The sequence below is a fragment of the Triturus cristatus genome, chromosome 7, assembly GCF_964204655.1.
Source record: "Triturus cristatus chromosome 7, aTriCri1.1, whole genome shotgun sequence".
Lineage (NCBI taxonomy): Eukaryota > Metazoa > Chordata > Amphibia > Caudata > Salamandridae > Triturus > Triturus cristatus.
The window spans coordinates 1,681,130,378-1,681,157,315 of NC_140590.1; the positions used below are offsets into that span (position 1 = coordinate 1,681,130,378).

The following is a 26,938-nucleotide window of genomic DNA, read 5'->3' on the forward strand; positions in this document are numbered from 1 at the left end:
TGCATATGATGCTCCTACGCGCTCGGCGTGTTCCCTCACACATGTTTCTTGCCTGTTCTAGCTCTGAGGTCATACCTTCTCCCCTTTGTTTTCCTTTTGTCTCCCGTCATCTGTGTTCCTGGCATGTTCCCTCTGACTGGTGAGCTTTCCGCCTCACACTTCTCTGAATGTGCTTCTTCACAGATTCCTCCATGCCCATGTTTTATGTTTTTAGTGCGTTTCCTTCTCCTTGTTGTTTGCACGGTCTACGGAGCTCCGGGGGGGATCGTGTCTCTTCTTGCCCCAGGTCGCCCAGAAGCATGGCATTGGCAGGGAACGTGTTGGGATTCGTCCTCCAGGGCGGGTCCAGGGCCGCGGAGGCTCCAGCGCAGCGCGGCCTCCACCCGGGAGCAGGTATTACTGGAGAGGGAGGCTCCTGAGACCGTCGGGCCCTCACACCGCGAGCAGAGGGCCCGGAGCCATCTCATCGGCCCGACCCGGGGACCCCAGCACCGGCGAGCCCTCAGACAGCGAGCAGAGGGCCCGCAGACATCTCAACGGCCCAACCGGGGGACCCAAACACCAACCAGCCCTCCCCAACATCGGCCTGCCCTCCTCGGCGCGCCCCCGGGGCCTTCAACAGCACGGGGCCCAGAGACCAAGGTGCCGCTCTGGCGACCACATCCGGGAAGGAGGTGAGTACCTCTGCCAGGTGCTCCGAGTCTAGAGTACGCACTGACCCATCTCTCACCAGCCTCGGGGCCAACCCCGCCGTCGATCCTGCCTTCATCCTCAGTATGCCCCTTGAGTCACCACAATCAGAGGTGCTCTTCACGGGCCTGCCATCCCTTTTTGTGGTGGCCCCACCTGCATCACCTCGGTACCTCAGTGTTAGCAGTCCTTCGTCTGCCCCCCTCTCTTAACTCGGTGTTTGGGCGGCATCACCAGGCTTCCTTTCCAGCCTTCGTTTCAGGGGACCCTCCTATGAAGTTACCAGACCTCTTCATGTCATATGGACCGACATATTGTAGGCCAACTTTTTCAACATGGTTGTGAGCTAGAATCACAGTACAGCTGGTTCGATTGAGATGAACAAGGACTACAACTCCCAGAATGCACTGTGTTCCAAATAAAAGCCCATGTCCCTGGTGACGGCATCATCTGGTAACATTAACCCTCCCGCCTCCCTCTCTGCACATTAATGAGCCTGGGGTTGTCTCCTTAACGTGAGAAGATATACTCACGCGCCCTTTGGGCCCAAGACTCCCCCCATCCCCCTCTCTGTGCCTCAGAATGACGGGCGCCTCGCCTGCCACCCTCGCTAACCTCAATGAGCGGAGCACCTTCTCTCTCTTGCAGCAGCGTGAGGGTCCCTCGCACACCTACCTATACCTTAGTGTGAGAGATCCTTCTCTGTAGTCAGGGCTTTAAGTGGGTCGGGTCTCACCGGTGCTGAGCACCGGCAGTTGTTTTTCAATGGGGTCTCGAAATGAGTCTCTATCGGGCTCTGTTTTGTGCCCTGGCACAGGCGGCCCGTTTTCCCCGGACTGTAGTGACAGCAGACACATCGATGTGCGCTGCTCACTTCTCACTAGTGGAGAAGTTACGGCGTGACGTCATGCCAGGTGAGCTTGTAGGGTGAAGGGAAATCCTTTAAAGAGTCATTTTCTTTCTGGATTTCCCTTCTCTTTTTGAAACTCAGAAGCGGCAACCTTGTCGTTGCTTTAAGTAAAATCTTTTTCAAGTCATAGTTGTTGCTTATTTATCTTATGCAACTAACAACCATTGACAAAACCAATAATCTTGACTTCTTGTAGGTATGATGTTACTTGTTGTATCATTTATCTGGATGCAATGACAGAAACAGCATAATACAAGTCAGGAGGCACACTATGCTAAGCACAGATTTTTAGCTTATGTGTTTTAAGCCATGCCCTTAATTACATTGGCCACTCTAATTTTGAGAGACCACAGAGTTTTTTCATCCCACTTAAAGCCCTGCCTATAGTTATTAATGGTGCCACGTCATGCGTGACTCCTTCATGCAGTCATAGCTGTTAACCAACAGAATGTTGCATGTCTGAGTTTATGAACCCCTAAACTCCGTGTTTCACGGGAAACTACAAATCCCAGAATGCAACGTGATGTAGCCTAAAACGTCACGACTGCCGAAGTAATGGGGTCACACATGGCAGCTCTGCTTCACGTGTCCCCTACTCTGTAGCTTAGTGTTAGGGTAACCTGACCTGCGTCACTTCCTCTGTTCGACAGTTCTTTTCTCTTTTTACCTGGTGTTCCTACTCACCAACCTATGTCTTTTTGACATGATCGCCTACCTTCCCCATGTACATGGCAACAAGAATTATGCGGAAGTGGGAGGCCAAATAATTCAATACTATTGAATGATGTATGCGGCAAGGACAGTATTTAGCAATACATTGGTTCATTTAAATCGCCCGAGCAGAACGAACATTACAGTACGTTTCTTATTTAGCTTGTAAGTGCCTCGCTAGGGGACACTTTAGGATTCCAGACATGTGACCTTAAAAAGAGAAACCTTGTATTTGTTAGCCTTCCGTTGAAATATCTGAGACTCTGAGAAAGGTGTCTTTGATTTGCACATGAATTTGCGTTAATGCTGAAAAAAAAATCAATTTCCCTCTACAGTCCATCGACTGGGATGTTTACATTAACTGTGCAACTTGTCACCTTTTAAATCTGTTGCCGAAGGAGACCGGTTATTTTCCATGAAGTTCTCAGCACACGGCTTTATGGTGGATTATGTGGCAAGTGCAGCAAATTCATATTCGTGTGGAAAATGCAGCAGCCGCACAATTGTGTTTCCCCTGTGGGCCTTATCATGGTGCTCACCTTTCCCACGGTTTTCATATTCTCTTGTGTACAGTGAGCGTAAGTAACACTTCCGGTCTCTGTTGCCTCTTTGAATCCTGGTACTTGTGGTCCAGCAATAACTATCTGGGAAGAATAAAACATACGGTCCAGGATGCAATGATAAAAGCAGCACACATGTAATCAGGGACAGTGTGTCAACTATGTGCTAAACTTCTGTCTTCCTGTCCCAAACAACCCTACATCTGCCCTGATGCCTGCCCCACTTCCTGTCCCTTAGATCTCTCATTCCCTTCTTGTCCACCAGTAACACCTCCTGCTGCCTCTCACCCTATATTTTAGTCATTTCCTGTCTTTACCCAACTTCCCTGCCCCTCCCATCTTTCCCTCTGCCATGCAGGTTGTAACTGCACGTGGCGCTGTGCCAGTGTGACACCTTCAGCCGGCCTCGGCTTTCTTGTCAACACAACTTTCCATGCTGGGATTGTCTGAGCCCATAATAAGGGCCACTGGAATCATGTGGCAATGAAAATGTGACTCGCCAACAAATGATGGTTTTGTGTGGCATCTCAGCACAGCGGCATATTTGTATTAACACCACCCTTTCTAACTCCCAGGGTAAAGCAGATTGTTTAAAATATACGATGTTGCACGCAACAGAAAATAAACCTGTATGCAAACTTTTTTATTAAAAGCTGTGCTTCTTGTAATCCTAGTTATGTTTTCGAACTGACCTTTAGTTTTGAGTTTCCATTGTGCCATACACAAAGGGCATTTGAATACACATTGTCCCATAAAGAAGCAAGCTGCAGGACTGCACTGTACATTACTAATGTAAAATATAAGGGTCTCTCCAGGAGAACTGTTAGATCCAATAAGACAGGAGAAATACCAGTGAGAAGTAAAATGTTTGGGATTGTTATACCCTGTGAGTGCCCTCTTCAAAGAACTGCAGCTTTGTGAACATTGAATTTGACATAAAATTAATTTGCACGGATAATGAAACAAAAATGTTTATGAATAAGAGGAAATCGTTAAACACACAAACTTTGGTGGGAGGTATGTTAGTAAAAAGCATAAACGCTGGAAATGACCCAGTGTAACATCCCGACACATCGTTTTCACCCACTGTGCCACTCTAGACAGAGGCCTGCCTTATACACATCAGTGCTGGCCCTGCTCGTCGTGGAAGTCCACCCCAAACTGCCAGGCATTGCCCCCTTCCCAGGAACAAGCAACCCCAAATCTGTTTCAGACTCATTAGGTCTTGCCAGTGAGGTGTAGCTTGGACCCCGTGGCACAGTTTGTGTCCTGTGGTGCTCTGAACATGGAACCCCTTCTGGACATATGCTTCACTGCATAGGGTGTTACAATGGGACAGTGCTTAATTTGAGTGGGTGGTTTCCGGTGCTCAGCACCGGCACTTAATTGTAAACACCTACCTGTGCATGTGAGGTGGCGCTGTCTGGCTAATTTAGGGATGACCACAACAACAGTTACTGATTAATTCAATATATATATGTTTGTCGATTGTTCCCCGTGAGCAAGGTCTCGGTTGAGACTGAAACGCGTTGGGGTGCTGTGTTGGCAGCAGCTTTAAAATTAAAAACACCCTTGAACTACCAATGGAGGAGTAACGATTTACTGCTTTTTTCAATCAAACGGAGCAGCGAGTGCGGTGAGGAAATTCCTTTCAAAAGGATAAAGTGGCGATATTTGTAACGGCTTGGTCCTGCCATACTCGATACCCACCACCAAAGAGGCGCCCAGCAGTCAGTAAAACGGGACCATGCAGAAAGAAATATATATATATATTGTGATTCCTCGTTCTGCTCCTCTCCCAGAAAAAACGAGTGTGGACCCAGATCCGTGCTTCTAAATTAATTTATTTGTATGCCACCAAGCTAGTCCGCCATGACGCGTTTCGGCCGTGATCACATGACACGCTTCGAACTGTGATTGTCATTTTTAAAGTGCTAGTGCATAATTTGCATATAGTTGACATAGACAACATACTATAATTGCATTATGTAGAAAATCCTTCTGCATTATATATATATATATATGTGTAAATACAATTTGAAATGTATGCATATAGATATCTACATTATGAACGAGCATTATCAATGTATCCATACATAATTGTCCATATTAACCATACAGGTCCCTGTATAGCCCAATAATGTAATGTTGCCTGGACCCCATAGGACGGTATAGCCATATTAATAAATGCGGCAGGTAATAGTCATTATGACTATTACCTGCCACCCGTGCCTTTCTTTATAGCTTTGTGGGCCTGAAATAGTCAGAATTGTCACACTTGTCACACTTCTAGGAGTGTGCAGGTTAGTAGTTGTGGTGTTATCGTTGGCAGCTCTGGCAGAGGCGAGCTGCAGTAGTCTCCTGACCAGAGCCCTGGCACTTAATGTTTTACAAATGAAGCACTGTAATGGGAGGAATGCTTGCAAATAGTTTAACCACTAGCAATGACTCGCGGTAGCATTCCAATCCATCATTTTTTGCCCACTGTGCCACTCTAGACAGGAACCTGGCACATGCAAGTCAATACAGACCCTGCTCCCCATGGGACAAGTCCTCTTGAACTGCCAGGCAATGCCCCCTCCAGCAGGAAACACAAGCACCCACCTCACTCGGCATCTTCCTTAGAGCACATGCTGCACTATCTCACTCCAAAAGTGAGCCCAGGACCTGATGTAAATTAGGGCAGTTTGTGACCTCATCAGCGGTGTGAAGCGCTTCACAAATACCACCTTCAAATAAAATACATTTATATTTCCGCTGTGGTTGAATTACGTTTAAATCTGTTATGTTTATTTGGCTGCTGCAAACAAAAGCCATTTCCAATTCCCTCTTTTAGGGGCACTTATAATGCTTTGACAAAGGTTTCACCTCATTAAGTGCAGTCCTTGATAAGATTGCAAACTCAAAAAAAAAATAACTCAGTGTAGAAGTTCAGCCTGAGATGGGGCACTCGTGGAATTCTGCATTCAGAGACACATAGGTCATCCAGGCCAAGTTTTCTTTTTGAATTCTGTGATTTGTGTTCTAATTTTATAATGGGATGAGCAAAACTACAAATCCCATCATGCAAAGAAAGGAAAACGAGACTTAAGCTACTCACACATGGGCTTTGGAAAGGTGAGAGCCCTACACTGTATAGTAAATTGTATTTATAAAGCTCTTACTACCCCTGACGAGGCTTTGAAGTGCTTTGCGACGAGTAGCACGCTACTCCGGAACCCATGCTAAGACGTAAGAAGGTAGTAGATTACTAAAAAGTGTTTTTTTCCCCATTTTTGTAGATTAGTAGCGGTTAGTGTGTTAAGATGGTGCTCATTGTCAGGGCCGGCTTTAGGGCGTGCGACCGGTGCCACCGCACCGGGTGCTGGCTTCCTAGGGGCGCCTTGTTTGAAAGTTTATTATGCTTTTGAAGCACCTGCTGCAGCGTTTCTTTCCTCCGGCAATTACCAGGCCTCACATAAATGTCAAGATAACTCGTGTGATTAATTTTCTTTCTGGAGAGATGAGCATTTTGTATAGTTGAGGTTTTTACTTCGGTGAAGTTAGTGCAGAGGGTTAATATGCCTGCTGCAAAGAACGTGTACCAAGTAGATTACAGAGTGCGTATGATGTAAACAGGTCAGCAGGTTACTGCTTTCAAAAGAGACATCTTTTTTGTTACTTGCAATTTATAATTTAAAGTCCTAATATAGAATAGTGAGCTATTAACTTTCATCCTAGAACTGCATACACACTGCAAAGTATACATTATTAGAACATTGATTAATGTTGCAAAAAGGGTTAATTTGGCTAGAAATCGATTCTTATTATTAAAGAAAACTCCCAACTATGCTGTTTCTTTTTCGACTCCGAGTTTGTGCTTCTCCACACCAAGCACTCTTAAACTATACGGCCTACCAGTGTGGATGACATGTGACTCCTACACTTTTAGGGGCATATTAGCAAGGGCTGGAGATATAATTATCACCGCTTTAGCGTCCGTTTTCGGGCGATAAGCGGCAATAATAATATTCTAATATCATCAAGGACACGCTAGCGTGTGTTTCTTTGATGTAGAGCCCGTTTTTTCACAGCCTCGCATCGCTAATGAGATGCAAAGGAGGCATGGCTGTGAAAACAATACATGAAAATATTGCGAAGGCGATATTAACAAGGAGGTGCAGCGATAAAAAAAATCGCGCTACCTCGGCCTTAATGCTGGAATTTAACGTCTGTTAAATTCCAGACTAAGGCATACTACTAATGGTAGGCGAAGGGTTGTATCAGCAATGTTATCGCTGTTTTCCATGGAACATCGCTGGAAAACCAACGATGTTCCATGGTAAACACCGCTATCGCTGAAATATTATCGCCATAGTGCTATGTATTGTTAATATAGCGTTATCATGGCAATAATTTTCAGCGATAGCCGGCGATAATATTTCTAATGCTATGTGGGGCCAGTTAATATGCCCCTTAGTCCTTTGGCTTATGTAACATTTCCTATACACTGATTTACACAGGTATGATTGATTGTCTCTGTGTAATGTGTGTGTGATGCAAAGTGCTCGGACACCCTACACTGGTATGAGTGGCGCTATATAACTAATTCAATGCATCTGAGAGAGTGTGGTTAAGGACACTTGGGGGCATATTATCAAGGACGGCGTTAACAATTATCACTGGTTTAGCGGCAGAAAACTGCTGCTAAAGCGGCAATAATGGGCTTGGTAATATGCCCTGGAGAATTCCAATAGAAGTCCATGTTCTGGTGTGAACATGGGCTTCTATTGGAATTCTCCAGGGCATATTATCAAGCCCATTATCGCCGCTAAACCGGCGATAATTTTAACGCCATCCTTGATAATATGCCCCCGAGTCACTGTTAAAGGGTGCTAGTGAGAGAATCCGTGGTGGAGGTGGTCATTGGGGGGGCGCCAACAAAACATTGTCGCACAGGGCGCCACCAGCACTAAAGCCGGCCCTGCTCATTGTGATCTCCTGCATTTACTGTAATAGTTTTGAAACGGTTCGATGAATTGAAGTGGGGGGTAGTAAACTCCGGCTTACGACCGAACGGAGTTAAGTAACGAAATAGATAAATAAAACGAATTACATTGCGCGCACTGCATCGCCATCGATGCACGGGCAATGTAATTCATTTTAGTTCTTTTTATTTATTTATTTACTTAACTCCATTCGGCCATAAGCCGTAGTTTACTACCCCCACCCTGCCCCTCCCTCCCCCGCCCCGCAGCACTCCCACGAGGAGCCGCTACTGGGCCTTATGCCGCCCGGGGTGGCCCCTGCATTTGCTGAATGTAAGAGCGGGAATGGGTGCCGGCGAGTCCTGTAGGAGGAGCGAGTCCCGGTAGGAGCGGGGTAAGGCACCGCCCTCAGACCGCCCTCCCTTGCTACGCCACTGGAGTGGTGGACATGTGTGCCTGTTAGTTGGATGAATTGGATAAAGGGGGAGGAAGAGTTTGGGATGCACAGAGTGGAGGTACAGACAGTGGTTGAAAATGAAATTATTACAACTTTTTTTTCTTTATTAGTTTTTTTTATTTCCACCACTAAGTAAAATGTAATATATTCATCTATAGAAACATATCCACACATCTAATTATATAGTAATATGTATACACACATACACTCATAAACACATTATAATTCCGCAATTTTATGTACAAGGCACAAAAAGTCACTATATAAACTAGTATATAATATATATATATATATATAGAGAGAGAGAGAGAGAGAGAGAGAGAGAGAGAGAGAGAGAGAGTAATATTTACATGCTCGGACATTCACATGTATGTTGTGCAGGAATAAACATATTTTTTTTTACATATAAATAAATTGTTAAACACTGACACGTACATTCCCAATAATATTTTTTATTTTTGAGAGATCTTTTTATTTGAAACATGGCAAGCAGTAAGCTGACAAGTAGTTCGCATATCGTTATACATTAACGCAGCAAAAAAACGTACAGATTGCATTTTATTAAACAGTACCAGTGTTCCCACCTCCTGCCCCTCTGCATCACAAATCATGCCCATTGGGTTGGGGCAGTTAGAAGGCAAGACATCAGAGCCAGCTTGAATGAGGGGAGGGGAGGGACCCCCTCTGTAGTCTTTCCATTTCTCCCAGATTATCATCCTCCTATTTTAATATTGAGATATAAATGGATTCTTATAGAAAAACACAAACCTCTTAAGTACACAGTCATCTACATATATGGTATCTACACTATATGACATACATATAAACGTTAAACAGAAACATATAATTACTGTTTATAAAAAAGCGGAGATACATTTTTTGTAACTTATTTTTAATGAAAATATGTGTGTACACAAACTCTCTTTTCTAAATATATAAGCAAAACTATAAGTACACAGTTATACATTGCACTTAGTAATATTTCTGTACAATAAATGAATCACTGTGTACCTGCACCCATATGTACTTACACGTATTATATGAACATAGTAAACACACAGATATGTATGTTGTGCTTAATTATACATGGGATGGGCACTCTCTGTCTCTCTCGAGAAGGGCTCCCCTGACACTCCGCCCTGCCTCCACTCTCTCCCTCCCCTCCCCTATCGCCGTCTTCCTGTCTCTTCATCTCCCTGCATGTCTCTCACCAGTCCAGCCTTCTCCTCTCTCGATTCCCTCCTGCTCTCTCTCTCACCACTGTACTTTTGCTCTCCCAATGCGGCCTCAGGACATGTTTTGGGGCAGATTCTTGGGGAGTGAAGTGAAGAGAATGGAGGGAAGGAGGTAGGGGGGAGAGGGGGAGACGTGTACCGTGAATAAGACAGTAGCAGGAGGGACGAGTGACTCTAAGCAGAACATATTACGCGAATAGGAGAGTAAGCGAGGGAGAGCGACTGAGTAACCATTTGAACGAAAATGTGATGGAGTTCCAGTGTGTGTCTGACAGAGGGAATCACCGACCTGGACCAAGCAAGAGACTGAGTGGGTGGGAGAGGCAGTCACTCAAAGGGTGTTTTGCAGGCTATCTGCCCCCGCAGTCATTGGCCTCTCCGCTGAGACTGCAGGCCTGCGGCCAGCCATTACGCGCACATTTACGGACGTTAGTCCAGCGACGGGACGTGTGTGTCCCGGGCGCTTTGCCTCGGGGATGTCCCCGCCCTTGGCGGGCGCGAGGACTGACGTCAGCCCGGACAGTCCTGCCTTTGTCCCCCAGGATTTACTGCCCCTAGGCCTGTCACTGGGTGAATGCAGAGTCCCAGGATCCCAGGGGGAGCCCAGTGAGAAAGGCAAACAGGGAAAGGGCGCTCCCAGGGGACTGGGGCTGCACAGGCCACCATTTGTCCGGGGGTGGAAGGGGGGGGGGCGCAGAGGCACCTGCCACCAGCGAGGGCTAGTGAGAAAACTGAGGTGGGCCCTGGGAACGGTTGGTTAGTGAGGAAATGGGGTAGAGAGGTTTGGGGTCTTAGTGGTGCGGCAATGGGCCATCTTGGGGGCCACTAACAGTTAGAAGGGGGCGAGGGGCAGTTTAGCCGCCGTTGGGACCAGTGTCTAAATAACTGTATTGTAATTGCATTTATATAGCGCTTACTACCCCTGAAGAGGCGTCGCAGCGCTTTATTCGGCGAGTTGCCATGGTGCAATGGGTGCCGTGCGTACGTAGAGCGGCGGGACATGGGGGGGTCCAGCCTTGGGACCAATGGGGCGAGTAAGTGGGATGGGAGAGGAATGGGGCTAACTTTGGGACCAGTGACTAGGGAGGGGGTTGGAGGCAGCGAGGAAATGATGGATGAGAGGAACATGGGACCAGGGAATCTGATGGCATTGAGGGGGGCTATAGGGCAAACGTCTGGCGAACCGTTCGTGGGGGGTGGGAGGGTTAGGAACAATGGGGCTACTTCTAGGATCAGCGAGGGCTTCGGGCAGCCAGGCCAACCCTGGGAGTAGTTGGGAGGTGGGCACTTACACCTGCTTTGGGACTAATGGGTAAGTGGACCTGGGGCAACCAAACCAACTTGGGGACCACTCAGTAAGTGAGCCTGGGTGTGAGGGGCCAACTTTGGGGCCAGTAAATGTTGGGGCAACAGAACCAGATTTGAGACCAGTGAGCAAGGGGCTGAGAGCAGTGTGACACATTTGGGACCACTGAGTGTTGCGAGGGGGCAGTTTGGCCATCGTATGGACCACCGATGAAGCTCCTGTGTGGGACATGTGGGCCAACTTAAGAGACCAGTGAGAGAGTTGAACTATCTCTGGGACAAGTGTGGGCCGGTAGTAGGAAAACTGTGGTGGTGGGGGGAGGGGGGGGGGCGCAGTGGAGCAAACTCTGGAACCAGTGGGGGAGGGGCAACAGGACAATCTCGAGGGCAGTAAATCCAGGACTTGTGGTTGTAGGATCAGTTCTGAGACATTAAGTAAACGGTGGAGGGCGCTAGTGAGGGCATCTCTCGGGCCACTGAGTACAGCGAGTAACTCATCCCTTCCCAGTGGAGTCTGTTTCTATAGCGACAGGGCCCCGCCCATTTGGGGGACCTCTTGTATTTGGACATGTTTGTTTGTTTTGTTTTTACTGTTCTGAAGTAAAGGAAGCCCCGGTGGCCGGTTTCCTGGATACCCGAGCAGTCTGCCCTTCAGCGCCGTCCTCCTCCCTGCGTGCTGGAGGGGGTGGCAAGGGGGGAGAAAGCGGAACGGAGTGATAGGTGAGAAAGGGCACGAGAGAGATGGGGGGGGGATCGATTTCCTTTTCAAACATTACTAACAGGACGCCTTTCCTGGAAGAGTGCACACATATACTTTCCTTCTGTACATTGAGGTCCTGTCTGTTTTTCCGAATTTTGACCAAACGTTCTCACAAACATCTCTGCAGCATGGCCATTAACCTCCTGATTTAGCCTACTATAATAAACCCATGATGTCCCGGTTCCACTCAGATCTCCTCAGCAGGTGCATTAACCCATGAGTGTTCAATCCAAAACATTTCCATACAGAGATTATTAAACTTCTGCTGCGGGCCAGTGGAACCTGCCTTGAGGCATGTTTGGTCCACTTAAGAGTGTTCGCACAGGTTTACAGCAGCTCACCCTCCCCAGCACCAGAATATGGCTTAACGGAGAGAGCGGCCTACTTTGAAGTTGGAGAACCAATTTCGAGCCTGGGGGAGGCTCAAACATCCTGTGATCCTGGGCAAATCACAATCTCCCCGTGTCTAAAAATGGATGTGTCCGTCTGTAATGCAACTGCCGCTCGCGTACAGCGCTCTGACACCTTCTGGTCGAGTTCTCGCTATACAAAACAGCAACACCAGCAAAAGTGTTCCAGGTAATTGTTCTGGGGTCATTTCCTAGTCCCCAGACTGCTGCAATGTACTAACTGTCCTATTTCTATGTTTTCCTTGAGATGATGTGCTTTCAAACATGTCTGTGTTCTCACTCAGTTACCTCCTTTGAAGTATTTTTGTTCCACGGGGCTCGCCATTCTTTTTGGCTCCATGCATTGCCCTTCCGCCCCCTGGCCTAAGGGTTCATGAACGCCAGATCATTTACCTGCTCAGAGAGCCGGTCTCACCGGTCAGCACCGAACGAGACTGGCCTGGCCCAAGAAGGACCGCGCTGAGGGGGGGAACCATGACGTCAGATTCAGTCTTGAGTTTATTCCACTCCATTCAGGTTTGGGCCCGCCTCATACTTGAAACTGAACCTGTTCTGCACCTTGACAAAACCTGCTCTCCACCAACCACGGCGCAGTCCTGGCGTTGCCTTTAGTGACAAGACTCATTTTCTTGTGACACTCAGCGCCTCTCTCTCCGGTCCTGATTTCCGGAGAAGCCCTATAAACGCAGCGTGTTCTTGTTAAAAGATGGCATCCCTTCTTGTGGTCTTGGCAGAACACGGGTGCATTTTGGTTTGCATTGCTCGGTGCATTATCGGCAGGGCCACAGGAATTATGCGGCAGCAGAGGGCCAAATTATGCGGCAGGGTTGACTAAGTTATGCGGCAAGAAAGGCAAATTATGCGGCGTAATGAGGCACATTTCCTGATAGTTTTACTTCATTATGTTGTCCTTTTTACACTCGTTAAAACTGTCTGGGCATAACTCACACCATATTGGTGCCAGTTTAACATGCAAACAGCAATAAGCAACAGAAATGTGACCAGCCAAACTTTACAAATGGGCTTCCACTGCACTGGAACACGTGTTGCTGATATTTTAGTATCTTTTGAACCGTTTTAGCTTGAAAAAGTTTTTGGGGTCAAAATGTGCAGATTATGTATCAGATAATGGATTATTTGGCAAATGCAGGAGATCCATAATTATGTGAAAAACGCCACTGCCACACAATCGCATACGGTCCAGGTTTTGGCTCTGCTTTCCAGGACTTGCAGTTCTGCTTATACCATTTTAAACACAGGACTGCGCTACGAGTACCAGAATGCACTGGGGGAAAACTGGACTGGAGCTCAGCTTTTAACTGTCACCAATTTTCTGTTTTCAGTATATTTTATATACAGAGAGAAAACAAAATGTTTCCAGTTTGTATTGATTTGTAAAAATGTAAAGAAGGAAAGTTACAATATTATATATATATATTGACAAACGAGGGAGTTGTAAACATTTTCTGAAGGTTATTAGCTGCAGATACGCAGTCCAATCATCCTAGGCACTGATGTATTCAGTCAGTATTGTTGTTGGCTATACAGGTACATATAGCACCAAACATTACATCCAATGGTGAGTGCACGTCTGTCTGTTCAATAAATGTGGACACATAAACATGAAAGCATACAGCTGGCAATGTCACAAAATAAATACCACTAAAGTGGAAAGTCTTCAATCACGGGTACTCTTTTCCTGAGGGGCCACACTATGGCTTTTGGTGTGCCTGAGGGCCGGCTCACTCTGCCACTGGATTCAAGCTATCCTGGCTGATGAGGGGTGAAACCCCGAAACCGGTCCTAGGATGCTTGTTTCCGGTCCAGGGAGGACCTGGCTTGGCAGTTCGGGCTGGACTGTTCCCATGAGGCACAGGGTCAAGACTGATTTGCATATGGCCAGGTCTAAACTGGGGTGGCGTAGTGGGCAAAAGAACGATGGATTTAACCCAGATCTCTTGACTGGGGGTGAATGTTTTGATTTGTTCTGCATTCCGTCCATCAATTGTGTGTCTTTTGCCGCATTAATGGCAGCACGGTGGTAATGGGTCTTTGTGGGGGGTTAAGGTGGGCGTAGGGGAAGTAAATCACATACATTGTGTGGTCAGTGAGTCATGGAGTTATTTAACCCCTTCGCCGCGGTACGAATTCCGCCGCGGCGCTGGGGGGGTTCGGGGTCAGCGCGGTGCCGCCATGCTCGTGACGGAACCACTCGGTCATGACGGAGTGGTTCCGTCACGACTCCGCCCACTCGCATTATTCGCCTGCACAAGCGGGGAATCAGCGCCACGTGGGCGGAGCGGCCGCAACGGCCGCAGCATGACGGAACCACTCTGTCATGAGCACACGGCGCCCGTGGCTCATGACGGAGTGGTTCCGTCATGAGCACGCAAGGGGTTAAGGGTTTCTTTCCATACTGCTCTCAAAATGAAGTCCCTGGCCTCTAGAAGGATCATAGACTTGACAATACTGTGTTATTCTGTATCTGAATAGCCACCCCCGCCAGACCTTGGGGTCAGCATTTCTGCTCTCTATCTCTACTTTGGGAGACGCAAGCGTAAAAAGGAAGTAACTTGATTGTTGAAACGAATTGATATAGAATTGCACAATGTGAAATCAGAAGATCTAGGATCAATCCCAGCTTCCCCACTGGACCCAACTGTTTGATCCTAGACAATTGCCTATTTTCACTTTGCCTCCTTTTTCTTCATTATGACATATAAGAGCACCTTCAAATACATGAGTTTAGCCTATATGCTGTACAAATCTTGTGTTTGATTTAATAAACTATAACGTTGCTCATGTATAATAACAACCCTGGCCATCCGGAGGGTTCCACGTGGCAACTGACTTGCCTCTTCGTTCAATATTGGCTTGGTGTCAGAGTGAAAGGAGGCATAAATATTTCCACACTCATTTTTTTTAAACGGTCAGTTGTAAATACAGTACTTCTAAATGCACTCATCTCTTCTGATGTACTAATGTGTAATGCTTGTGCATGGTAATGAAATACACTTTTTGACTTTGGTAGAGACTAATCGTATGTTTACACGTTTATTGCAAGATTAATTGAAAAGGTAATGTGTTCCTAAAGTTAGGTTTTGCAGGGCACCTGATTGGCTTCTTTTCTTTCGCTTCAGTTAGCCCGTAAATGGACGCGTTCGCGTTTATTTAACATATTTTTTAACGCTAGTGCCCTCTGGAGTAAACTGCAGCTCAGTGCACTCATTCAGCTGGGGTTCGCATGAGCCCCCGGCCGTACTTTGAGTACCACGGTCCTAAAGCGTGATGTAGCAGTGGTGACGTGTAGGCCTCACTTGAGACCCTATTGAACCTTCAAACATAGAGGCAGCAGCACACTCGTGAGTACGGTAGCTTCCAGCTGCTACGACACCATTATTTAAACCTTCGGGTCGCGCCCGGCCCTCAGGGGGAAAGTGAATGCAATGTAGGGTAGGGGCCGGGTGGTTCACTGCACAGGAGACATTCAGCTGGCGTTGTTTGCAAGGTGCACGAGGCGAGGCATGGAATGTATGGATTTGTAAGCACATTTGTGAGGTTTTTTCTCACCTCTCTCTGCAGAGCGGCTCTTTATCTTCCCGCCTTCCTTCCTGAGATGCTTAGGTCTGAGTCTCCCTCTCAGTGGATGTCGTCAAAGCGCCAAACAGGACGAGACATGTCTGTGATTTTTGAACGTCTTTGAGGGACTTCTCGGCTCGCTGCTAGTATCAAAGACATTGAACTTTGTCAGGCTTTGTCAACCGACTTCCTTTCGAAGGCGGCTGTCTCCCTACATTCTGACACGCGCTGCTGCTTTTTCTGTGGTCTCTCATTTCCCCGGCTCTTTCTCCCGCCCTCTCACTTCCTCCCGTGTTTCGCTTTCGGCACATGCCTGTTGCGTCTCTCCTTTCACACCCCCAAACAGCAGGTGAGCACGCCAGCCACTCCCCGTTTCAAAGTTCACCACACAGAGAGAGACACAAAAGTAGATGAGAGAGACGGCAGCGAGGGAGGAAGAGAGGGGGCTGTGACCACAGGGACATGCTTCACACCGTCTCAGCACTTGCAACTGGCGGTACGGGGTGAGTGACGGAACATTGCTTTATAGCTCACGGTGCAAACCGAATCGCTTCTGGGCGCTGCCCGAGTCTGGGAGTTCAGGGAACGGAGGCCCAGGGCGCTGAGGTGACATGGGCGTCAACCATGGGTCGTGAAGTATATCAGCACCCCGGCCTGACCTCTGGTGCCCCTGCCCTTCTCTCAGAGGTCAACATGGCAGCGGCAAGAATAGAAAGTTAGGGTGGCTTCAGAAAATTACAGTCCTGTGTACTTTCTGTAGTTGCCAGTCCCCTGTCCATTCTCTGGCCTCTCAGCATCTTAATAAGAGGATGTTGATGGTCGGACGGCGGGAGAAGGGATCTTCGTGGGATGCCGATGTGTGACGTCAAGTCTGTCACCCCTGGGAATACTCTTGATAGCAATGCTTGTGAGTGGATTTGGCAAAGATCACACAATGAGTTCAATCAAGAAGCGAGACAGGTCCTCTGTGTTCACGATAGGCAGCTGCTTAACTTCTAGCCATGCCACATGTCTCTCCTCGGTGCCATCCAGCCGGGGTGTGCCAGCAGTGGCATCAATCCTGGCAGTGCCAGCAGGAGGGAGACCCGACATCCTGTGAGTTCGACCTTTGACACTGCATGTTCGTTGCCCAACCCAGAGACGTACACACAGGACTCAGGCAGGAAAGAAGGCGGCAGCCCTTGGCTCGTCTTAAGGGAGGGTTCTGTTCTTCATGGGGCCCTCCAGGCGCATCACAGTGGCACGGAGGCCCCCCCCCCCCCCCTCTTTCCTGCATGCTTGGTACATTCCCCGGCGAAGGGTCTTCTCTCTGTGAGAGTCTGTGAGGGGTCTTGGCTCTCCGGGACATTTCAGAATCAATGGGCTCTTCCTAGTGGGACCCCCAGTGATTGGGCGACCTCTGCTCAGCGCTGGCCGCTTGGTCTCTGCGCTTAGAAGGACATCTAGGCACTTTGCGCCCTTCTTCGTGGAATGTCCTCCTGCGTGGGGACCTGTTATGAAGACTCGGCTGATCTGAGGCTATACTCCAGTCCCAGCTGAATACCCCGTCTGTGTTTGGGGCTCCCTGCCATGTTTGGGTCTCTGCTCTGACGGGGGTCCGCAAACCTCCGGGTCCCTTCCTGTTGGAGTGTCCCGTGTACGTGAGAATCTAGTGTTGACATATTATGGGTAAGTCAGCTACCTGCAGCGGACAGCGAGCTTTCCATTCATACATTATAATACAAAACACAAGGAATTGTATCAGTAACAGTAGCCTCTTCCCCAGCAGTTCTCAGGTTTAGGGGCTGCTAAGACCCTAAAAACACAGCAGGTCCCTGCAAACCCTTTGCCATTACAGTATTTGTTCTGCAGCGCTGCTTCAACAGAAGCCTCATACATACGTTTTCTTGCATACGTTTTTATTTGCTGTTGAAGTTATTTCAGCCCCCCCCTCTGTTTTGTATTTATTTGATAATTTGAAGCATTGCTCTCACATTTGCATGGCTTTTCCTCCTAGATTCGGGTACACTCATTGGTTCTGTCTCTTTTGGACATCTTTAGTTTTGCCTTCAACTTCACAAGCTTTTTGCTGAATTTCCAATCCCTGTCACCGTGGGATTTATTATTGGAATCGTTCTTTACATCGCATTCCCATCTGTTCTCGAGGTCAACACCAAGGTCTTTATGTGGGAGAGGAAAGAGCCCCGAGCCGTGGGGAGCCCCGCCGTCCCTCAGATCCTGTGGGAGGCGCGGCTGAACCAGGGGTTCAGCCCCTCTGACCCTACAGAGGTATCTTTGAGCCCCTCCGACCTGGGGCCCTAAAACCGACCCACAAAGGGCCGGCGTTACCCGCGGCCTCCTGCATCTGCGGCGCAGACGACTACAAAACACACACACACACACATAGAAACCTAATGATGACACTGCGAATACTACTACTGCTGCTTCTAATAGTAACCCCAATAATACCGCTACCACTACTAATGAGAATAACAATACCACCACTAGCACCAATCATAATAATAATAGCCATGCGACTACAACTAGAAATAATAATAATAAGAACACTACTACTACTAATAATTCTACTACTACACTAATAATAATGACAGTAATAATAACAATAACAACAATACTAGTACTACTTCTACTGCTAATAATAATAGTACTAATAACAATAATGATAACACTACTACTAGTAATACCAACACTAATAATATTAATAACAACACTAATACTACTAAAAATAGTAATACAAGTAATAATAATACCAAGACTACTACTGATACTGCTACTACTACTAATAATACTACTACTTCCACTAATATTAATGATAACAATACTCCTACCACTACTAATGATAATAGTAATATCAATACTACTACTAATAACAGTAATACTGCTACTACTACTGCTAATAATAGCAATACTACATCTCATACTACTACTAGTACTACTGCTAGTAATAATAATTACATCAATACTACTATTACTAATAATGGTAGCAATACTTCTACCACTACTACTAATAATACTACTGCTACTACTAATAATAACGATAATAATAATACAAGAACTGCTACTGATACTAATAATAGTAATGACAACAATACTACTACTACTAATAATTATAGCAATGCTACTACTAATATTAATAATAACAATGTTAATATCATTACTACTAATAGTAATAACTACTAATAATAATAACAAGACTAATCCGACTATTACTACTACTAATAATATTAATATTAATGATAACAATACTACTACCACTACTACTAATAATAGTAATATCAATGCTGCTACTACTACTACTAATACTAATAATACTGCTAATAATAATAAAATGCTACTACTTATACCACTAATACTACTATTGCTACTACTACTACTAGTATTAATAATACTGCTAATAATAACAATAATAACAATACTACTTCTTACACTACTATCAGTAGTACCACTGCTACTACTACTAGTAATGCTAATGACAGCAACGCAACTTCTAATAATAATGATAACAATACTTCTACCACTGCTACTACTAATAATAATTACAATACTTCTACCACTACTAATAATAATAACAATAATGCTACTAATAATAACGATAACAATGCTACTAATAGTAATGATATTAATGATAATGATATTAATAACAACACTACTACTAATAGTAATAACAATATTAATATTACGACTATTATGACCACTACTAATAATGATAGTAATATCAATACTACCACTAATAGTACTAATAATTATACGAATGCTACTGCTAATAACAATAATAAAAATACTACTACTTGTACTACTAGTAATAATAATACTGCTAATAATACTAATACTACTGCTAATAATAACACTACTACTTATACTACTGTTACTAGTAATAATAATAATACTGCTCCTACTACTACTACTAATAATATTAAAATTATTAATAACAACGCTACTTATGCTACTCCTAATTCTACTGCTACTACTACTAATAATAATAATCCTGCTACTACTATTGCTAATATTAATAATACTACTACTTATACTACTACTAGTAGTACCACTGCTACTACGACTAGTAATAATAATGGCCACAATGCTACTACTACTACTACTACTAACAATACCATTACTACTACTACTAATAATAATAAAAGCCTAAACATTAAATATGGCATACTACCAACTGATTTCTTTCTTGGGTTATATACTAGATGCCACAGTTTCAAAATCAATGCTGCTCATTTTATCAACCTTACAAGGATGAAAGGCGGAGATCGCTCCCCCAGTGATTCAATCTGAGCCGAAAAAAATGGGAGAGTTACATTTAATGAAACCGTTCTCTGGCCCCCAATCAAATCTGTTTTTTTAACTTAAGGGGGTTCGCTGTCTGCAGATCAGTCTCCACCTCTCCCCAAAGAGCCGCCCAGCCCGAACTGCACGGCTACATCCCCTCTGGATAGGAACCTTGGGTGCTGGACATAAAGGTGTGGGGGGGTTGCTACAGCACCCCCAAAATAACCCTGCTGGAGTTCAGAAATGAATGAGCAATAAAGTCAAAGCTCATCCCTAACTTTTACGCCCTACCACTTTTAAATGTCACCAGCCACCACTGAATAAAGATGCCTGTACATCTTGCTTTTATCTCCTCACATGTGCTTCAAAGACAGAGGTCAAATGTCAGGCCGTATCTTGTGGCAAATTGCTGCTTATTCTTTTAACACAAAGATTGGTGTTTACATTCTCCAGCGGCTAAGTCAGAGGATTTTGTAAAGTGAACTATGCAGCGCCCTTGCTGGGGTACAGGGAGTGTGAAAGAAAGGCTGTAGGAAGCAAATATTTTTTCCTCTAACAAAGAACACAATTGAAATACATATAAATGAACCGCACAAATATATCAGCAGTTAGGAAAGAAGCACTGAAGCAATATATATATTTTTGTAATTCAGAAGTGTGATATAAAGAAAGCTTTTAATTGGATCCAAACAAATCAAGACCCTTTACTTGGTATTGCGTGAAGGATAATGCTCACTGAAACTCGATTTCCACACTTTTTCATATGTGCGCCATATCGTTTTATCAGTAAAACTGCCCATTTGTTTACATGTAGTGGCCATTTCAGTGGCAAGTGTGCGGTCTGTTAATAGCAGTGTGCTACTACACAATGTCCCAGTAATACATTTTTGACAGTGTTCTCTAAAAGGCACCACGAGCTACATATTACGCTCATATCACTCTCTTGCTGAATACATTTGCTACACTTGTTCTGTGAGCAGTAGCGGCCGGCGTTAGGGGAGAGTGGAGGGGTGGGTGTGGGAGCGGGGACCGAGAAAGAAAGAAGATCAAGAAAAGAACGTGCCTGCCGCATCGCCGGTCTTCTGCTCTTCTCATGGCTCCCAGCCTGCCCTGCAGCCAATCCTGAGGCTGCTCTCATGCATGGGAGCGCCCTCGATGTGCGCACCCAGGGAGACTGGGAGCCTAGGCCTGCCTGCCGGCAACGCAGCTCGGGTTGGAGCCAGCTCAGTGCGCATGTGGGTTTGTTGGGCCTGAGACCGCCGGTCAAACCCACATGCGCACTGATAGCAGTGCCTACCACTTTCCCTTGTGATTGCCCCACAATGGCCACGCCCCCAAGACGCAGAACTTAGAAGTTGAAAAGTAAAACAATAATTAATCTGTTTTATTATCGTTTTATTTTTCAACTTTTTAAGCTGCTGGCAGGTGGGGCGACGCTCTTGTGCCATAGCGGAGGAGCAGCCGCTGTCGTTGAGTGACGCTTGGATTTCTTTCAATCCCTGTGGGTTCAGTGATGTAACATTGATGGCAGCAGCCCCACTCTGAGAATTGTGCTGGCACCACAGAGAGGAACGCAGAAAACCTCACAGCCAGGGTCACCTTTAGTGGGCCCCGTCTGTGAAGTGCACCTTGCACCCTTATACAAGATGTGTGAGAACTTGTGAAATGTTTCCTCTCACTAACTCCCATAATTCTTGCAAACACAGCCATTATTCTGTGTGTGTTTTTACATTAGAAAGGGAACTTCACGCTCTTTAATTGTTTCGTGATAGAAAATGTCGCTAATACCTATCAATTTTCAAACTTCTGAAGAAAAGTTTAACTCACTAGGAAGTGGCATATATAATTTTCAGTACCTACTAGCACTTGTGGCGAAATTAGAAACTTTGAGGAAATATTACCAACATTTTGTGGGAAGCAACACTGGTGTGTAAATATTGGAAAAGTGGTAGGAAACTCTAAGGGCTACAGGTAGACCAAAAATCTGGATCTCCACATGACTTCCCTTGGGTGGTAAAAACTTTGCATACGCCTACCCTACACCCAGTCAGCTGAGGATCCATGCATACATACACCACTTAAGAAGTCCCACCTCTTGGAGGAAGTTCTGCCCCCCAATATCCCTGCTGAAAGCCTGACTCGCTGACAATGCCTACTTTGTGCAATATGGGGCCCGTAACCAAACCCAGGAGATTCTCAATCCCCAGCAGTGATGATAAAAAAAGGCAATTATTTTGCAATATTGATCGACTCACGGTTCGATCCCCAGCGGCAGCTCAGCTCAGCTCAGCATCATGTGACTCTGGGCAATAGCTCACTTAATCTCCCCGACGGCGCCTTGAAACCCGTAAGGGGGTGATATGTTTGCGCTTTACAAAAATCAATTATATTAATTATTCTCATCACCTCCTCTCAAGGAGAAAGACCAGTGTTCCCCTGGTCACAAACGTGCAGTGTTCACAAAGTGTTTGTTCACTGTCTAAACATATGCTCACATCACAGCAACAATATCCGCTCACTGTCCTAACCCTTCTTCCTTCCTCCCTCTCCAGGTCTGAAGGCTGCAGGCACACCAAAGGTGGTACCCCACCTCGCCACTGCATTGGCAGTCTGGTGGCAGAAGACCTCTCCTCACCGGTGTCCTCTCTCTACCACCAAGAGGACTCCTCCACTGCTGACCATCGGTTGAGGGCTGACATGGACCAAGGAACAGCGGCCAAAGATCTCCACAGGTATGGAGGCCGCATGTGAAGGCCAGTGTTCGCGGGGATGTGTGGTGGGGGAGGGCAGTCGAAGGCACGGAGAGCATATGACAGTCGTTGGCAGACGGTCTCACAAGTAATACTGAGGATCAGTTCTGAGAAACAAAAGTAACTTCACGTTTTGGTTCAATTTGGGTTATGTGTTGCTTGATGTCACCTTTTGGTTTAGATTTGAGTTTGACGTACGTTTGGGTTTGACTCTCTCTTTGATTTGGGATATGTTGTGATGTCGTGTTTCGCTTTAAGTCACTACTGAGTTTAGCTATCGCTTGAGTTGTATTTATTTTTGGATCATGTTTTGGACTGTCATGTTTTACATCAAGGCAAATTTTGGTTTGCATCCCTTTATGGTTTTGGTCGTTTTCTGGTAGGGCTCACATTGTGATTCGGTCGCGGTTTGGTTAGCAACATATTGTCGTTTAAGACAGTTTAGCTTGGGTCTCATTTTGCTCCAGGCCATGCATGTTTTGCACACATGACAATATCTGAGGATCACCGGCTTGGTGAGGGACAGACAGCTTGATCAAGAGTGATTGAGGAGATTTCTCAGGTCTTTATTTTTATATTTAATCTGTATTTTCCTTGGAGTGGGACAGTACCCGGTGTGTTTGCACACATGGCATAAGCAAACCTTTCCCCCGTTAGTGCTATATAAATACTTGTGAACAAATAAAGACCAGTTGCTGCACTGATAACTCATATCCGGGGTAAGTACCGGAGGTGGGTGGAGGAGTTGGGTGGGGGGAGCACACTCTGACCAGCCTCACCACCTTGCTACAGTGACAGACCTGACTTGCAGATGTCAACCATCATCATGAGGGGGACTGTCAACAAAAGCCTTCAGTGGCAGGGACTGGGACTTCCACATTTCTCACTATAGGGATGGGTCTTCAGATCCCAGAATACTTAGGGGTATATCAGCAAGGGCCAGCGATAATTATCGCTCGGCGCTCTTAGCGTGAGGATAATTATCGCTGGCCAACTCTGAATTTTATCGCGAAGATAGCGTGCTATTAGCAACTCTTATCTCCAAAGCGATAAAATTCAGAGCGCAAGCTGCCAAATGTGCGATTATCGCTGGAAATCCAGCGATAATCACACAACTTTTGCCGATAGTTTGCTGATAGGGACTCACATACTTAGCCATGATATCCACCTTCCATAGGATATCATGGCTAAGTCAGTTTCAAAGCAGGCGTAAGGAAAGTAGCGATAACAGAGGTTATCGCTACTTTTCTTGTCGCTATGCTGCTTTGCGTGAGGCTTGATAATAGGAGAAATGTCGCTTAGCGACATTTCTCCCGTTATCCTGGGGAGGAACGTCCACTTTGCATCTCATTAGAGATGCAAAGATGGGCGTTAAGGGAAATGGCGATAAGGCAGGGTTTCACGCGATAGCGTGACCTTGGCGATAAAATTATCGCCGCTTTTCGTCCAAAAACTGACGCAAAAGCAGCTAAAATCTTTTATCGCCTGTTTGCTGATATGCCCCTTATTTCTTTTGGAGCTTTTGATAGAGAACCGCAAACCCCGAGGAGTGACCGGCTGCTTCACAACCAGAGCCGAACTGGCCGTAGCAGGCATTGGGCGTTTTCCCCATGGGCTGGGATGTTGGGGGCTGGTTTTGGAGCAGTGGGGGCGCTTTTATTACAGGGGGCCGGTTTTGCATAAGTGCTGCAATATCGGCCCCCTGTAACAAAAGCGCAGTAGTGCTTCACACTAGCACACCCCTGCCCGGGGTCGGTGCTCTCACTAGCGCACCCCCACCCCAGGGCCGGTCCAGCTGAATTGCCAGGGCTGGTTTGTGTTCCCAGTCCGGTCCTGTTCACAACAGAGGTGAAAAGAGAGCAGCAGTTCATGCCACTCTTCTAAGTGGCCTCACAGTCAGCAAAGGTACGAACGGAAGCTCACACAGTGCCTCTTACGGAGTGAAAAAGACCCACACAGGTGCTGCGAAAGGGCAGCAGGAGGAACCGGTAGCCGCTGATGTGTCAATAAAGTGGTCGAGGGGGGGATGCACAGACAGATGACGAGACACATTTAAAAAAAGAACACTTACCTGCCACATCGTGCTCCTCTCAACTGCAGGTGCAGGATCCCAGAGTCCACTGTGGCCAATCCTGAGGCTGCTTTCATGCTGCTGAAAGCAGCGTCCGGAATGGCCTGAGCGCTGATGATTTGCGCTCCCAGTTAGACTGGGAGCCTGTGCCTGCTCTCTCCAACCCGGCAACGCAGCTCGGGTTAGAGAGAGCTTCAGTGCGCATGACGGTTTGGCTGTCTTAAGACGGCCGGCCAGACTGTCATGTGCGCTGAATAGCAGTGCTAACACTTCCCCTAGTGCCTATCCTCCCCTGCCCCGGTCCCAAGCCTGGGCTGCCAGAGCAAAAAGAAAACGATAATAAACAAGGGTTTATTATAGTTTTATTTTTTCATTTTTTTGGCTGTTGGCAGATGGGGCGATGCTCCTCCGCCATTGCGGAGGAGCCGCTGCTGGGAGGAACAGAGGTTGTGGGTACGGTTCAACCTTGGGTGGGGGAAAGGTGGGGGAGCAACAGAGAAAGCACACCGAGGGGGTTCGAAAACCATACACATAGAAAGAAAGTTGAGGCATATTTCGCTGCAGCGCCTAGAATTGACTTCTAGCACTTTTAGCAACAACTCACAGTGGATCTAAGCCAATGAACAGTCTGCGTACACTTTGCAGCTGGTGCAGTGGCACCGGAGCACAGGTGGGTGAGTAGACAACTACAGCCAGTTTCCAGCTCAGAGCACAGGGATGGTGATATCATTAGTGCGGCAGGTGCAGTAGCACATGTGTGTGGAGCCCAGGGCAGCCTGTACCCAGCACTGAGCACAGTGCCACAGCCATCAGGAGAGCAGCAGGTGGAGGGAAGCACGTTGACAACATTGAGCGAGAGAGGATTCGGAAGCAAGCTGACAGCAAAAGGTGGGTTTTAGGGGATTGGGTAGCAGCTAACAGCAGAGTGTGGGATGTAGGGGCTAGGGAAGAAAGCTGACAATGGACAGGAGAGGGTGGGAGGCTAGGCAGCAAACTTACAAGGGAGGGTGGGCCTGGGGGGCTCGGAGGGCAAGCTGACAATTCAGGGTGGGTGTGAGCAATTGGGGGAAACAAGATGACAAAGGAAGGTGGGTAGGAGTGGCTGGGAAAGTACACCAATAACAGAAGGTGGGTGACGATGAAGAAGCAACCAGACAATGGAGCGCAGACGACACAGGATGGGTAAGCAAACTGACAATGGAGGGCGGGCAGGAGAGGATGGGAGAGCAGCTGACAAAGGAGGGCAATTGGGAGGTGACTAGGTAGCAAGCTTACAATCGGAGTGGGCAGAATGGGTAGGGCAGCAATCAGGCAAGAAGGGATTGGGCAGCAAGCTGACAACGGAGGGTTGGTGGTAAGGACCTGGGAATCAAGCTGACACCAGAGGGTGGCCAGGAGGAGTTGGGGAAACACAAGGAAATAGGAAGGTGGAGGGAAGAGGCTGGGGAAGCAAATAAACAGCTAAAGACAGGCAGGCTGGGCTGGAGGAGGCAAGAGACAAAGTGGTGGTGGTGAAGCAAGAGCGGCAAGGGAGCATGGTCGGGAAGGAAACAAGAACGGAAACTCCGGGAGGGTGAGAAAGAGGAACATGGAGGGCAGAGATGTACACAAGGAAGGCAGCCGGGCAACATATCTTATAGTGTGCTTAAACAAAAAGAAAAAAGTCGCGCCTGACAAACAAACAGTGGAAGGAGAATGCGTCTATGCTCCATGAGAGAAACAAACACAAAAGGAAGGAAAATCTATGGAAGCTGAAAATAGGAAGCAAGAAAATGAGAGAGATAATGAAGTCAACCAGTGGTAAGCAATGGGCGTGCTCTAAGCCCACTGTAAGTTAACAATATGTCTTGCAACAGACAGCACATGTGCTGTCATAGGCGAGACCTAACAATAGAGAGAGAGTGACAGGGTTGCGTAAACTGAGTCTATGGCTCAGCTCAAGAAGGTTTGTTTTCACACCTACATGTGGCGCGAGTGAACTTAGTCCAATGCACCATCGATTAATGTGAAAAACAGCTTATTGCAGGCCTGCAAAACACCAGCCAATATATAAATGAGGTGGTGCCAATGCTTTGGGGTTACTACCAGGGGGCAGTGGTAATCCAAACAAATCTTGCCTTGCTCGAGGCTTCTTCGGTCAACACGGAATCTGGTGCTGTGCTCATCTTGATCTGCTATCTGCCACCTGGGTGAAGATTCTCTCCTATGTGGTCAAGTGACAGTCCTTATATACTGAATCGTATCAGAGATTGGAA

At 46.7% G+C, this 26,938-nt stretch overlaps 1 protein-coding gene across 2 annotated transcripts in view; it reads left to right on the top strand.

Moving 5' to 3' along the window:
- The first annotated feature begins 372 nt into the window (after positions 1-372).
- LPAR5 (lysophosphatidic acid receptor 5) overlaps positions 373-26,938 on the top strand; it is a 39,286-nt gene continuing 12,720 nt past the window's right edge. Inside the window, exons 1-2 of one of the 2 annotated variants that reach the window (XM_085619806.1) lie at positions 373-674; positions 22,415-22,594. The gene's annotated coding sequence lies outside the window, so the exon portion shown is untranslated. Of the gene's footprint in view, positions 675-15,952; positions 16,088-22,414; positions 22,595-26,938 lie in introns of those variants that run through there. The other variant, XM_085619807.1, reaches the window with a different exon arrangement.